This window comes from Bombus affinis, chromosome 6 (genome assembly GCF_024516045.1).
Source record: "Bombus affinis isolate iyBomAffi1 chromosome 6, iyBomAffi1.2, whole genome shotgun sequence".
NCBI lineage: Eukaryota > Metazoa > Arthropoda > Insecta > Hymenoptera > Apidae > Bombus > Bombus affinis.
The window spans coordinates 12,376,199-12,389,338 of record NC_066349.1 but is presented as its reverse complement, the minus strand read 5'-3'; the positions used below and the strand labels follow the sequence as shown (position 1 = coordinate 12,389,338).

The window sequence follows — 13,140 nt, the reverse complement described above, 5'->3', positions numbered from 1 at the left end:
CTCGCTGTGGACGTGGTCGAAAAAAACCAACGACCACGTGGTCTACATAAAAAATTGCCAACAGGGAGAGGAGGATCGACGAAATCGAATTTGGCACGATGGTATTTCAAGAATTTCCGAGTTACGACGTCCACGCTTCTTATATGTTCTACCATGGTAATGGTAAATTAGAAGCGGTAATTAAAAGGACAAAAGAAAAGGAAGAATATTTACATGATCGACGTATGCTGCGGCCTGTCGGTGTCACCGGCATTGTTCGTGCCCCCCGTTAATCCTTGCACCTGTACGTTGGTTGCGATGCTAGTCCTTGCCGGATGCCTGGCACTATCCTTCAGTATTTTTTTCGCGCTGAGCGGCGTGGCTGTCACGCACATTGTCTTGCGCGGTATCACGATCACCTTGGTAGCACGCACTTTGAAGGAGCGTCGTGGTCGTCGTCGCGTGCACAAAAACAACAAGCGTCGGTCACGATCGGTGATGATAGCTGAGCAGCGAGAAATCGAGCTCGCGCGTGAACGTGGATCGCGAAACAAAGGGAGAGAGGACGCACCGCCGGGGCATACGTGAAAACTTCGAAGAGATGATCTTCGACGGGTGAATTTATCCGAGGCCTAGCGCGTGGTCGTTTGTATGCACTGGTGCGATGTGTAACGAGGATCGACTCGTGACGAGGGGGTTAGTGGAGGGGCGAACGCGTCGATTCCTTCTCGAGATGGAGACTTATCGGCGTGAGAGTGAACTGTGCGCGGTGGCGTACGATTCGTTTGTTCCACGCGAGATTAGCCCCGCAGCAACGGGTGTAAATAAAAACTCGCGTCTCGTTCGTTCACAGATCCCACCTCATAGCGCACCGCGGGCCTACTGAGTGACTGACTGACTGAGTGACTGCCGCGAGCTTCGAGCCACGAGCCACCCTGCGTGGGTGCACACGCGGTCTCACTGCGTGGAAAGGCAACGAGCGCGCCGATTGGCCCGCTCCAGAGGCTGGTCCCCGTGGGGGGCGAGCGTCGGCCAATCGAAGCGCGCGAGTCACCACCGTACCACCGAGCAAACTCTGCTCGACGATTTTCCAGCACTCTATCGCGAGCCGTTTCGCGGTGCGCGTTGTCTCGTTGTCTCTGTAACTCTCTGTCGTCTTTCGAGAATTTCTTACGAAACGTCCTTCTATTCCTCGCGTCGCATACTCATTTCTCGATCTTCGTTTTTTTCTCGCATCCATGAACAATCTCGGGTGTCGTCAGAGGCAAAAGTTTCGAGTAGCTTCGCCGTGGATTCTTTCAAGTGTGCAAGTGACGGAAGTTTTAATGGAATTGTTAGTCGCGCGGCTTCAAGTGGACCAAGTGCTATCGGATCCTGCGGGGTGTGCTTTGGGAACGGAAATCTGTGATGAAACGTCGTTACGGGAAAAGTGATGTGCGCGGAGAAGTGTAAACATTTTTTTTTCTTTTTCGGCGTTCGAAGTTCAAAGCGCCTGGCTATATGGCGATACGGTTTTCCAGATGTTTTCAACGCCTTTTCTGACGGCACCGAAATAACCTTTTTCTGCGATTATTATCGTATTTACGTTGAACAGCTTTGTCATCTTACGTATCGTGTTACGTAGAAACATCACTCGTATCCTCTTAATAACGTCGTTCCTCCTAGTTTCCAAACAAAAGCCTATATAGGAGACAGACTACTTCAAAAAAAGCAGACACTCGGTAGAAATGCAATTCGACTCGCTCTACGTGTCGCGTGTCACTTGGTGGAAATTAACGAACGTCTGTCACGCGTCGTCGTCGAAAAGCCGAACGTTTGAAATCCACCGAACTGTACCATTGCTGTTACCTTAGGTTCTCCGTTAAATTGTAGTACAAACTTTCTTACGAGATAAACTATTTTTCTCCGTCTAATAAATTACGCTTCCAAACTTACTAATCGTCCCTTCCTCTTATTCAGTTTCACGTAATAGATTACAAGAAACAAAAGAAGGGAAACAGAGTAATATATCGTACACGCATAAATACATAATATACTGATTATTTAAATTGATGGATATGTCTTGCACAATTATTCGAGTAGTACCATTAGAGATAGTTTTACAGGTTACCAGCGGTGGTAACTTTTTTTTTGCACATTAGCGAACAGGTTTGATAATAAAACACATTAAGTTCTACAAGTGAGTTTTATAAATTACACACAAGCCATAAAGCTACATAATTGCCCTGTTCAGCTTCAAATTATAAAACTATGAAGCTGTTTATGAAGCAGCGGTTTATAACCTATAATTTGTTACTTATCAATTCCCTAGCGTTACTAGTTACGTAGTAAATTATTGTGCAAAAGAACCGTGCTTTTAATGGAACACAAATATCACTACGGATACGATCATAAATCAAAATCTTGTATAATCGCCAATATTTTTGCTTCTGGTTTTACAATCAAATTCCACCATGTAAAAAAAAAAAAAAAAAAAAAGAAAAGAAATATTCTAGTATTTTCTCACTTTCAAGCAGTAATACGAAAAAAAACCTTTTTACACGCGTTATGTAGCCTGTCGTTTGACTTCAAGGCCGTAAGAGCGATCGAAAAGGTTAATAAGCGAAACGATACGATTTTTCGAAGTGTCGCAGGTACTTTACATACAGGGTTGTATCTCGAAAAGCGAATTTAACGATGATGGTATCTGTGAACGTAGAAATTTTCTCGGTTTCGAGTGTGGCTGGCTTCTTGAACGGCGACCAGGTGTGTCGGGTCCTGAATATGGCCATCGACTGACGCACACCTAAGTATTTTTCACGAGCTGGCAGTTTACAACGGCTCCTTTTATGACCTTTTATTAACTGGAGGATTCGTCGCTACGTGACCGACTCGGATTTCGCCGGATTTGTATTTCAGGACACTGAATGGACGGCGTGACTCGATCGATTTTTCCACGGCTATGAAATTAACGAGATCATCGTGAAAATCGCAGCCGAACCCAAAGTGGGGGGGGGGGGGTGCCATTCGTAGGCCTAACTGATCCAGTTGAAGCGTACGCGTATTTGAAATTCAAATACGTGTGGCGCTCGTTTTTCTTTTTTTATGCTTTTGGTTTCTCTATTTTTTCTTTTTTTTTTTTTTTTTTTTTTTTTCGAATCGAACCGAGTACTCGTTTCCCTGTGTAATGTAATCGTCGTTTGATTTACGTGGAATATGTATGTTCAACGTGGTAGATATTTTTTCACGCGATAAGACATAAATTTTATGAAAAATAATCTATAAGTATATTTTATAAGCGAATTTCGTTTCATGTTGGTTTCAGTGATATCGACGCGAGTTTTTCTCCGCCAATATTTCTCAACGTATGCCACGGACAAATATTTGTACAGGGAAAAGCTTCATGAAACATGCTTTGCACTTTCCACAATTTTTTTTATAAAAATTTACGAATTTAAGGATTTCTGGCGAGAGTCACGAGTATAAGTCTTACTGGTTTGTAAAAAAAAAAAAAAAGAAAAAACCGTCTATTTGTTGGTTCATTGTTTTCGAATTGTAATTGTAAAACACTAAGCGTAATGTGCTGAATGTGTTAAGCATAATAATATATATATATTTATGTAATAAATACGAGTGAATACAAGGTGTTTCACGCAATTAAGACTTGTATCTTTCAAATGGACGGAGAAAAGAATTTATAATATCGAGGTTGAATATACAACATTACCCAGAACCTGCGCTACGTAGAAAAATTTGATTTCCATTTGAAAAATTAAAATCTTGCAAATATATTTAAACGACAGAGAAAAGTCGAACAATAAGTACACTGTGTTGCTCTCTTCGATTCATATTCTGTTAGATGTATTTATTTGTTATTAATTACACATGTTTCATTATATGATCCATTACTTATTCAGTATATGAATCTAAAGATAGTTTCGCAGTAACAATCCGTCCTAGCGAAAGTATTAAAAACCCGCACAATGTATAACGTACGCTATTTGGAAAGAAAAAAAGGAACATTGGCGTTCGCAGTGAGAAACGACGATCGACTTTGTTCTCTCGTAACAACAGTGGCCGATGAGGCAAATTGGCGCGTTTGATCGAATAGGTAGACAATTACACGGCTGGTAATAAGCAGTATAATAAATGGTGATCAAACAAACCGGCTTCAAAGGCGTTGCGAAGCTTTTTCAAGAGAAATCCCGGAGTTCCGGTAACGCGGTATCAAAGAGCTCCGGGAATTTCATCCGAAGTTCCCTTTCTTCTTTTGCATCGGGCCCGGGCTCGTTATCCCTACAAAGTGCGGCCTAGCAGGGTGTGAAAGGGAAGCCTGAAAAATCTGGCCGCATCCGCGGGGGAAAAGCAAACTTTTACTCCGACGCGGTTTATAATTCCGTTGTCGCGTTAGCGGCAAACTCAATTAACAGATTTTGCATTGTCGCGTTGCAGGAGAATTGTAACGGGGCCAACGGAATTTCGTTTCCTTGCCGCTGCACCACTGAAAGATAACCGTACCTTTGCGTAACGGAAACGAGGAAAGATTCCTTTAGCTTTGTGGATCAGCGTAAAGAAAATCTTCAGAGAAATGTATGTTGATTCTTCAAGTAGCTTAAAGCGAAATCCTTGTTTTTACAAAACGTACATTTATATATTGGCGCATAGTTCTGCTTGAAAGTATTTATGGAGATATCCGCTGTTTGCAATTCAATTTTAGTATTTGCAATTGGATTACGAACTCTGCACGATACATGCATTTGTGTACCGGGTGGTATATTTTTTTAACACACGATGGACCGAGAATCGTAGTAACGAAAGTCGAAATCAAAAAGTTCTCTTCGTTTAAGTTCTTGGAGAATTAATTTGAACGATCACGAATTCACAAGCTGAAATTGATGATATCGAGTTGATAACATACTAACAGAGAAAGAATTCTATCTATTTAAATGTTGCTACATTTTTAATAGGAATAAATCACGTCGCATTTACATTTACAAGAATTAGGATCTATATAATTGAAATTATTCTTATTGATATGTAATTTCACAAACGTAGAAGTTTCTGATTAAGGGAGTAGCCGGCTAACAAGTTCAAATAATCGAATCTCTATCGATATCGGAAACAGTCTTCTTTAACTGTACGAACAATTTTCACAAAAGTCGCATTCTACCTGCTAACTATATTTCATCGAAAAAAGTATCCCTAATCGCGGAAGTAGCAGGGACAAACCCAATATTTTGTTCAAAATGAGCTCACAAATCGCTCTGGTATTTTGTGCTCAACAATGGATCGTAAATTGCAGCTAATTAACGGTGTCCAATATCGCACCGCGCACGATACATTAACGTGGGAAAAGTGATAAAATAGCCGGGACAATGCGAAATATTTTTCGCGATACGTCCGTGTGTATTTTAATCGTCTCATTGAAACCGGACTGATTAAAATCGACGTAACAAAATTGCGAGCGAAGCTTAGGAAAACGTTCGATTTTCGCAGTGGCGAAATCGAATGGAAACGAAGGACATGCGTTCACAAAGCGACAGAAACCGTACACCATCGTCTTCGAGCTCTAATTTGCTGTTCTCGTTTTGTCGTTCGAAACGATCTTTGATGGGATGCGAGAGCGGTGACCCTTTGAGGGTAAGCAGGGATATGTGGGACGATGGCAAAGTAAACCCGTATCCATCATTTCTTCTTCTTTTTTTTTTTTTCTTTATAGCGATTAAGAAAAATATTTTGATACGAATGACGTATGAGTGAGTGATTAATACTGAGATTATCAAACTCGATAAAATGATTGGTATTAAATCTTTTCTTTTGTAATTACCAAAAACGTACAAGTTATTTTAGCAACGCCAGTGTTTACCTTTATCGAGATAGGAATACGATTACATACACTCGTCTATTTTTACCATATTGCTGTAATTCAAATTAATTATGTGTAACGTATTTAATATTTAGGTAGCTAGTTCTAGAATTAATTTTTGTTTCGATAAGAAAGATACGGTTCAAAAGTGTGGTTCGTTATTAAAGAATGCGAAAAAATAGTTATACGAAGAGATCTGGATAATTTAATATTTTAATTGTATATATATACGATGATAAAAGGTTAATAAACTCTATAATCGTTACTAGAATATTTATTTTATTTAACAGAATACCTCCAACATATATCGTCTTTACATATTGTATTATAGGGTTATACCTGTCTCTGTTATCATTTTCGTTTATTATTTTATCTTTGTGAACCATTAATTACGCGATGAATGAAAGCAAACGAATATCGTTATAATCCTTTTGTCTCATAACCAAACAAGTGATATTCATCAAATTTCGAGTACTTTTTAATATCGTTTCATAAATCTTGTCGTTCGAAATACATAATATAAATAAAACGACAGCGTTAAATAAATTTTTCGTCTTTTCCTCTTCCCTCCACGCTAAAATTAATTAAAATCCAGGTTTTAATTATTCCTTCATAAAAATTATCATCATAGGTTTGGATCTACATGATTCTAAGCATCTGATGGCAAAAATGACGCAGAACACGCTAGTGGGGTATTTAAATGAAAAAATGCTGGATGATAACATCGAAATTACCGCGATGTGAAATTAATTCAGCTCCGCGAAGCGCGGCGAACGAGAAGCTAATTATTAGAAATTCGCCTTTGTTCCTAATTAACTCATATTGCTTTTCCTTCATTTCGGGCGAAATTGTTGGTGAGGATAGGATCAACGTTCAAGAACAATTCGTCGGCTTAATGATGCTTGTATTTTGACGCTTAATTACTGAAGGAAGTGCAGTACGTGTAAAGTTAATGATTTCCGGAATTCGATGATCAGTTTAAATACGTACGCGAATATTCAAATAAGAAATCCTGTAACACGTTCGTTTTTTTTAATTGTACATAGCGAGATGAATCAAAGTTTTGATTTTCATGCATATTATTTAAAATGTAGAATATAATAATTCTGAGAATTGTAAGATTGAAAGATCTGCAGAGTACGCGGCGTGATAATAAACAGCTTCGAATCGACGACGATTTCCTTAAGCTGAAAATGTCGATAATGTCAATTTATGTCAATCGAGCAAGAGACATCCCATCAGTTATGTCAATTGCGTTTCATGACGTTGACCTTGGCACGTTCAATATGTTTTTTATCGTGCCAAAGGTAAACGTCAGAGCTAAGCTGAAATTCAAAATGTTAATTTAAAAAATTCTCTCGTTCCATTTATGACGTTAAAGAATGACGCAACGATATAGAAGAATATAATTTTACTTACCAAAGTAAACTATTTCTATTTCGACGTATTTTTACACTTTTTCTCTTATAACAAAGAGAAGACAGAATTTTTTCTCTTAATAAGAACGAACAATATAAAACGAAGCGAAACTGTCGTTGCATCAAAATTAGTAATAAATGTGGAATAATAACGATGGTTTGAAAGTATGTATATAGCCATAGTTATGGTATTTCTCAACATGCAGTAAAGCGTTATTTATGGAAACGATATTTTAGTTGGTAGATGCTCGATTAACTAAACTCCTGCCGATTGAATCCACTTATCCGTACGTGAACTCCCATTATATTTGAACGAGAAGTCACATAGGTGGAGGGAATCGGTAAACTCCTACTACATGAACTCCAGTTATACGAACTGTTTGTCCCACGACGGATTCAGATAAATGGAGTTCTATCGTAACTGTATATTCTGCTAATATATGTAATAACATTCAGTATCGTAGCTAATATTCGCACAATCGAAACATTTAGAGTTTGACGTAAAACTAAAGGGCCGTTTTCTTTCATTCAAATATAAGTATCTGATCCTTTTCCTCCTCTTACGTCTTTCTTAGTTTTTAACAATTTCACCTATCGATATATTCAAAGCTATTCTTTCTTCCAAATTTTATCAAATTCTCGCTATTGCACGCTGTTCCCCGTTTTCAAGACTAGCATCGGTGAAAGAAAATTCGTAACGTTAACGAATTTTCCTTGCATCAACGGCGTAATATCATAGTGAAGCATCGAAAACGAATATTTCGTATACTTGCCACTCGTCATTAACAATGCACCAGAGATTGCACCGCTGCTTACGATAATTTTCGCGAGAAAAATAAACGAACGGCCGACTATACAAAATATGCGGCGTAAGCAGCGTAACACGGTAGCAATTAAAATCACTTTCGCTGCGCGAGGATGAAGCTCGCTTTAAGAGGTGCACTTTAATCGAGAAACATTAAGCTCCGACCGGATTAACTCGGAAGAAAAGAACGCGGCGAGATCGCCCCTTATTACGCGCCACGGGATGGTTTTTTCACGGTGGAAAAAAATCTGGCTCGGCGTTTCTGGCCGTTTTCGCCCGCGGCAAATGAAATCACACCTATTAACTGTGTCAGGTTTAACGAAAATTTAAAGGGTGCGGAGGAAGGTTTTTGGATCTTTGTTTCGCGCCTCCGAGACGGATTTGCGTGTTATATTCAGCAGCTTGGTTACGGAGAAAGACTGGGCATCCACCATGTTGAAAGTCAACCGTTCCAGCTATACTTTCCAACGGGGGTAAAAGAGAAAGCGAGCGCTTCTGTGCGCCAACGATACGAGGAAAATGAGAGAAAGGACGCGAGGGTTGGAAAGAAATCCGCAGTGGCTTAGAAGCGTTTGCATACTTCACGAATATACCTTTCATGAATGCATCACGTGCATCGTACGATGCATTTTGAAATTTGAGCAGAACCGTAACGAAACCACGATATTACGATCATATTGGTTAAGTTTGTGATTTAACTGGAAATGCATATATCGTACGCATAGTATAACGCGTTTAGAAACATTAGCACTGTAATGAGATTCGATTATCACGGTCGTATTAGGCAAGTTAGAAACTATCGGGTTGGCAACTAAGCGATTGCGGATTTTGTCAATACAACCTAATGACAAAATCCGCAATCACTTCCGCAGGCACAATTGTCACGATTACGGCGGTAAAATTTAAAATCAATCTTCAAATTGCATATTTCAGAATGTTTTATAAAATACGTGTGCGATTATGTACGTAATACGACGTTTCAATATGTCAATGTATAATACGTTTTGCACGATGCACAAAATATATAGGTTTTCAGGTTGGTTTTTTCTTTTTTAATGTTACCAATATAACTACGACAGTCGTGTCTCGTTGCAGTGCTAATGAAATTTCGAAACGTTTTATGTAATGCACGCGGTGTACCTATACGTAAAAGCTTTCCGTGGTAATTGTTAAAATTGTTACTTTCCACTGTGTCTTTAATAGCCGTGTTTCTCGAAGAAATTTTCCGCTCTCAGCGCGCTCCGCCGGGAAACTGCGATGAAAAAAACGTTTCTTACGTGGTTGCGCGTGCGCGTAAACCGGATATACATGGAAGATGGGAGTTACGGATGTCGAGTTGAGACGCTGGTCTTCGCGCGACTTTCCAATTACCAGAGTTCGTTGCTTCCGGAGGAACTGCTGCTTTTATGGCCGCGGGAATTATCGTTATAGAAGAGCGTAATTCTTGGAGAACGAATGATCGCGAGGTTTTAAACTGAAAGTTTAGTTTGTCCGTTTTGTTGGTATTCTTCTGTCAGGGAGTTTGAGGACATTTATAGCGTAAAATAAGAATTTGATAGAATTCATAAAAACGCTTTTAATCATATTCGCGAAGGAATTAATCGTTAGATCGGTTTGCTCAAATGAAACTGATATGATCAGGTAAAACTGACGATTGCCAGAATTCCAAAACGCACGATTTCGAATCAAAGAAGAGATCTATCGATTAAATTAAAGAAGAAAGAGCTTTCGATATTACAGGCCAACGTGGTACAACCTATTAGCCAATTTTCCAATTAAAATTCACGTTATTTCTTTATCTTCTATCTCGAAGAGAGCCATACGAGGAGAAATTCATAATTCCAAAATGATTTAATCAAAAAAGCAACGGCCCGACGTTTCATCGATTGCCTTACCCGCGCTGCTCCGCATAACAAATCAATGCTCGTCATCGTGCTCTGTTGGAGCTGGTTGCACGTCAGATTCACCGCACCGCTAGCACGAGCATTCGTTGGTTCGCTCTCAGCAGGAGGAATCGCCGGCAATAAAGCATTCTTAGTTTTTTGATGCTCATAGGGAGAAGCGGCAGGGATAACGGCGTCGCGTCTCAGGGGTGTCGTGCAGCCACTTTTACACTTTCAGCCGATTCACCACGAAAATTTGCATGGTCCTTGGTCGAGGTGGTTGGATCGCAACGAGAAAAGGGGCGTCGAGACGCGTCGAGGCGTTGGGTTCAACAGCAACGACGACATAGAGGAAGAGAAGGGGAGAGAAGACCGCGAGACTTAAGGGCTCTACTCGCATCGAATTCCAAGCGTGCTCGCGCTACCTGCCTGGAATATAGTCTCGTCATATTTCCGTCCGGCCACCCCCCCGTTTCTCTCTTTTCCCTTCCCTTCTCTTCTCTTCTCTTCTCTTCTCTTCTCATCTTTTCTCATCTCTTTTCTCCTCTCTGTCCGCCTGACGCCTGAGCGATATTTTATTTGCAAAGCGGCTGCCTGCAGGTTGCCACTGCTTCTTCTTATCTTATGCGCGCAGGAATGTCTCCTTGCTAGCTCGAAGATTTCATGCTATCAAACGATGACAGCACCAGAAAGAGGAATAAAGAGAAGGAGAGGTACCGATCAAGTGAAATACATTTTGTTCGATTTTTACTTTCGATTCGTGTCGTTTGTCCGCTTCTTCGACGGTTTTATCTCTCGCCTTGTATCCTTGACCGTTTCCCTACGCCGCCGCCGCTCCCCTTTTTCTTCCCTTTTTCTTCCCTTTTTCTTCCTCTTTCTCTTGGTCGAGAGACGCGCGTGCTTCGCCGCTCATTTAACGAGGCAAAATAGAACTTCAAACAGTTTTAATGGAATTTTGAATGCAAGCTCTCCTCTACAACGCGCCGCGGTCTTCGCGTCTTAAGGGAAATTTGGTAGTTTCATGGCTCGAAGGAGAGAATACCCGAAAGCCCCTAGACTTTTCCGTACACGACAGCCAGTTTAATAGCTCGAAATTTTTTATATCGCTTTCGGTAGGCAGCTTGCTCGCGAAATTTCCCGTTTGCTTTCAGGTCGTAGGCCTTTCAAACGTGCTTCATAAACTTGGAAAGAAATCTTTTCTTTGGGGAGTTATTTATACGGAACTTGGCTTGTTCGAAAGAATATATCGAAGCAAGGAAAGTTACGAGTTCAGAAAGGGTGTAAAAGATTATAAAATATGGAAAAATCAACGATTCGTTCGATATTAATAAATATGTAAGTTCTATTCAATTCGAATTGAACATCTCGTTAAAACCTTTAACATTTAACAAGCGATTATTATTTCTGTTACGTAATTACGATATTAATTGCCAAGTCCCTTTAAAGATATTTCAATGGAAATTACGACAGAAGAAGTACTGTCGGAATATTAAATAGCACTTAATATGAGTTACATTCTGTTGAAAGTGTTCTGACATTTCATTAGTATTAAAATTTCGTTAACTACAGACGACATTAATATGTATAAAACATGGAAACTTTTAATTGGTAAAATTCTATCTCATAAAAGTTCCTTCCATCTTTCGTTCCTCCTATCAATTTTCATTTTTACATCTTCATTTCCTATTCTACAAATTTTCCATCCCTCGAAAATTAAAAAGACAAACATATCACAGAGCAACTACGATTCTATTGCTATTCGTAGAATCGCAATAATTAATTCATATACATCTTCTACAGAACATCGATACATTCATCCGTTTTATCGTAATCCTATCCATCTGACGTTTGAACAATCTTTAACGTTACAAATTAATACAAGTCTTTACATCCGACGTGTTTCGCTTTTTTAAACAGCTACTGTATCAATCTTACCTACCAATCTTCGTTTTTTTGTAATATCCTCTACCAGATACGTACATAGGTTTGCACGTCTAATCATTTATCTTGCTTTACGCAATTTTCTTATATTCTCTTATCCTTCGATCTCTGTGTACACGCTATTTTTCGCATTTCCGTTTCTTTGTCGGCGTTGTTCCTTTTATTTCCTCCTTTTTCTATTCCTCATTTTTCATCCGTCTTCGTTGCCTTTCTTTAATCGCGCGCACGCGCGTGAGCCCTTTTTCGTATCTACTTTCTTTCTCATTAACTCTCCCCTCTGATCTTTCTTTTTGCTCTTGTTCAACTCGCTCGCTTACTCGTTTACTTATTCTTCGATCCATTCACTCGTTCGTTCTCATCGCGCTTTCATTTTTCTTTGTGTATGTGTTTGTGTGTGTGTTTGCTTCTCTCTCTCTCTCTCTCTCTCTCTCTCTCTCTCTCTCTCTCTCTCTCTCTCTCTCTCTCTCTCTCTCTCTCTCTCTTTCTCTTTCTCCGATCTCTCAAGCGGACGCGACGGTACAATGAATTATTTATGAATGGCACCCAGAAACAAGTCGAATCGATCACGCTCGAGGGACCCGGCGCCTTGATACATATCCGTGACTATTAATCTCATCGAGTTACTCACGAAAGGAAAAGTGATTAATTTCGTTGCAATGTCCCCGAGAATGTTGCCGATCGGAATGTCTTTGATTAGAACCGGTCAAACTTTTCTGTCAAACGCTTTAAGGATTACAGGTGCGGGATGAAGATGTAAATATCCGAAGCGTTACCTCACGATATTCCGGTTTTATATTGTCAAAAGCAATGTTAATTCTGCAATTTCGTAGAGATATCTCTTTCACGCAACTGATAAATTCTATCGGACCTGTTTATTCGTATTTACAGCTTCGTTTCATTTGTATTTATTTAGCCGTATTTATTTCTTTCCTACGCGTGTAATTACGAAACTAACTTGCAAATGGAATTTTTCGATATTTGTGTGGGTCCTTCGTAATTTACGATAAATTCAATTTATACGCGGCACCGAAATCGATCAACTCCGTGGAGGTGGTTCGAAGCTCCAAATTCGAAAAGCGTATTTTCTACGGTATATTTACGATAAATTGAATTTTCACGCATCGAACGAAAATCGGCCAACTGCGCGTACATCGAAAACTTAAAACTCGAGGAACGAAGCAGCAACGTTAGGTTCGCTTCCGAAGAATTTGATTATCAAGCAGCGACGCGACGATACGTTTCGTTTAGTGTCCTACCTACGAAGGTGAC

At 39.8% G+C, this 13,140-nt stretch overlaps 1 protein-coding gene across 3 annotated transcripts in view; it reads right to left on the bottom strand.

The window, feature by feature from the left end:
• LOC126917646 (protein rhomboid) overlaps positions 1-13,140 on the bottom strand; it is a 488,728-nt gene that overhangs the window by 145,788 nt on the left and 329,800 nt on the right. The gene's annotated exons all lie outside the window — the stretch shown is intronic.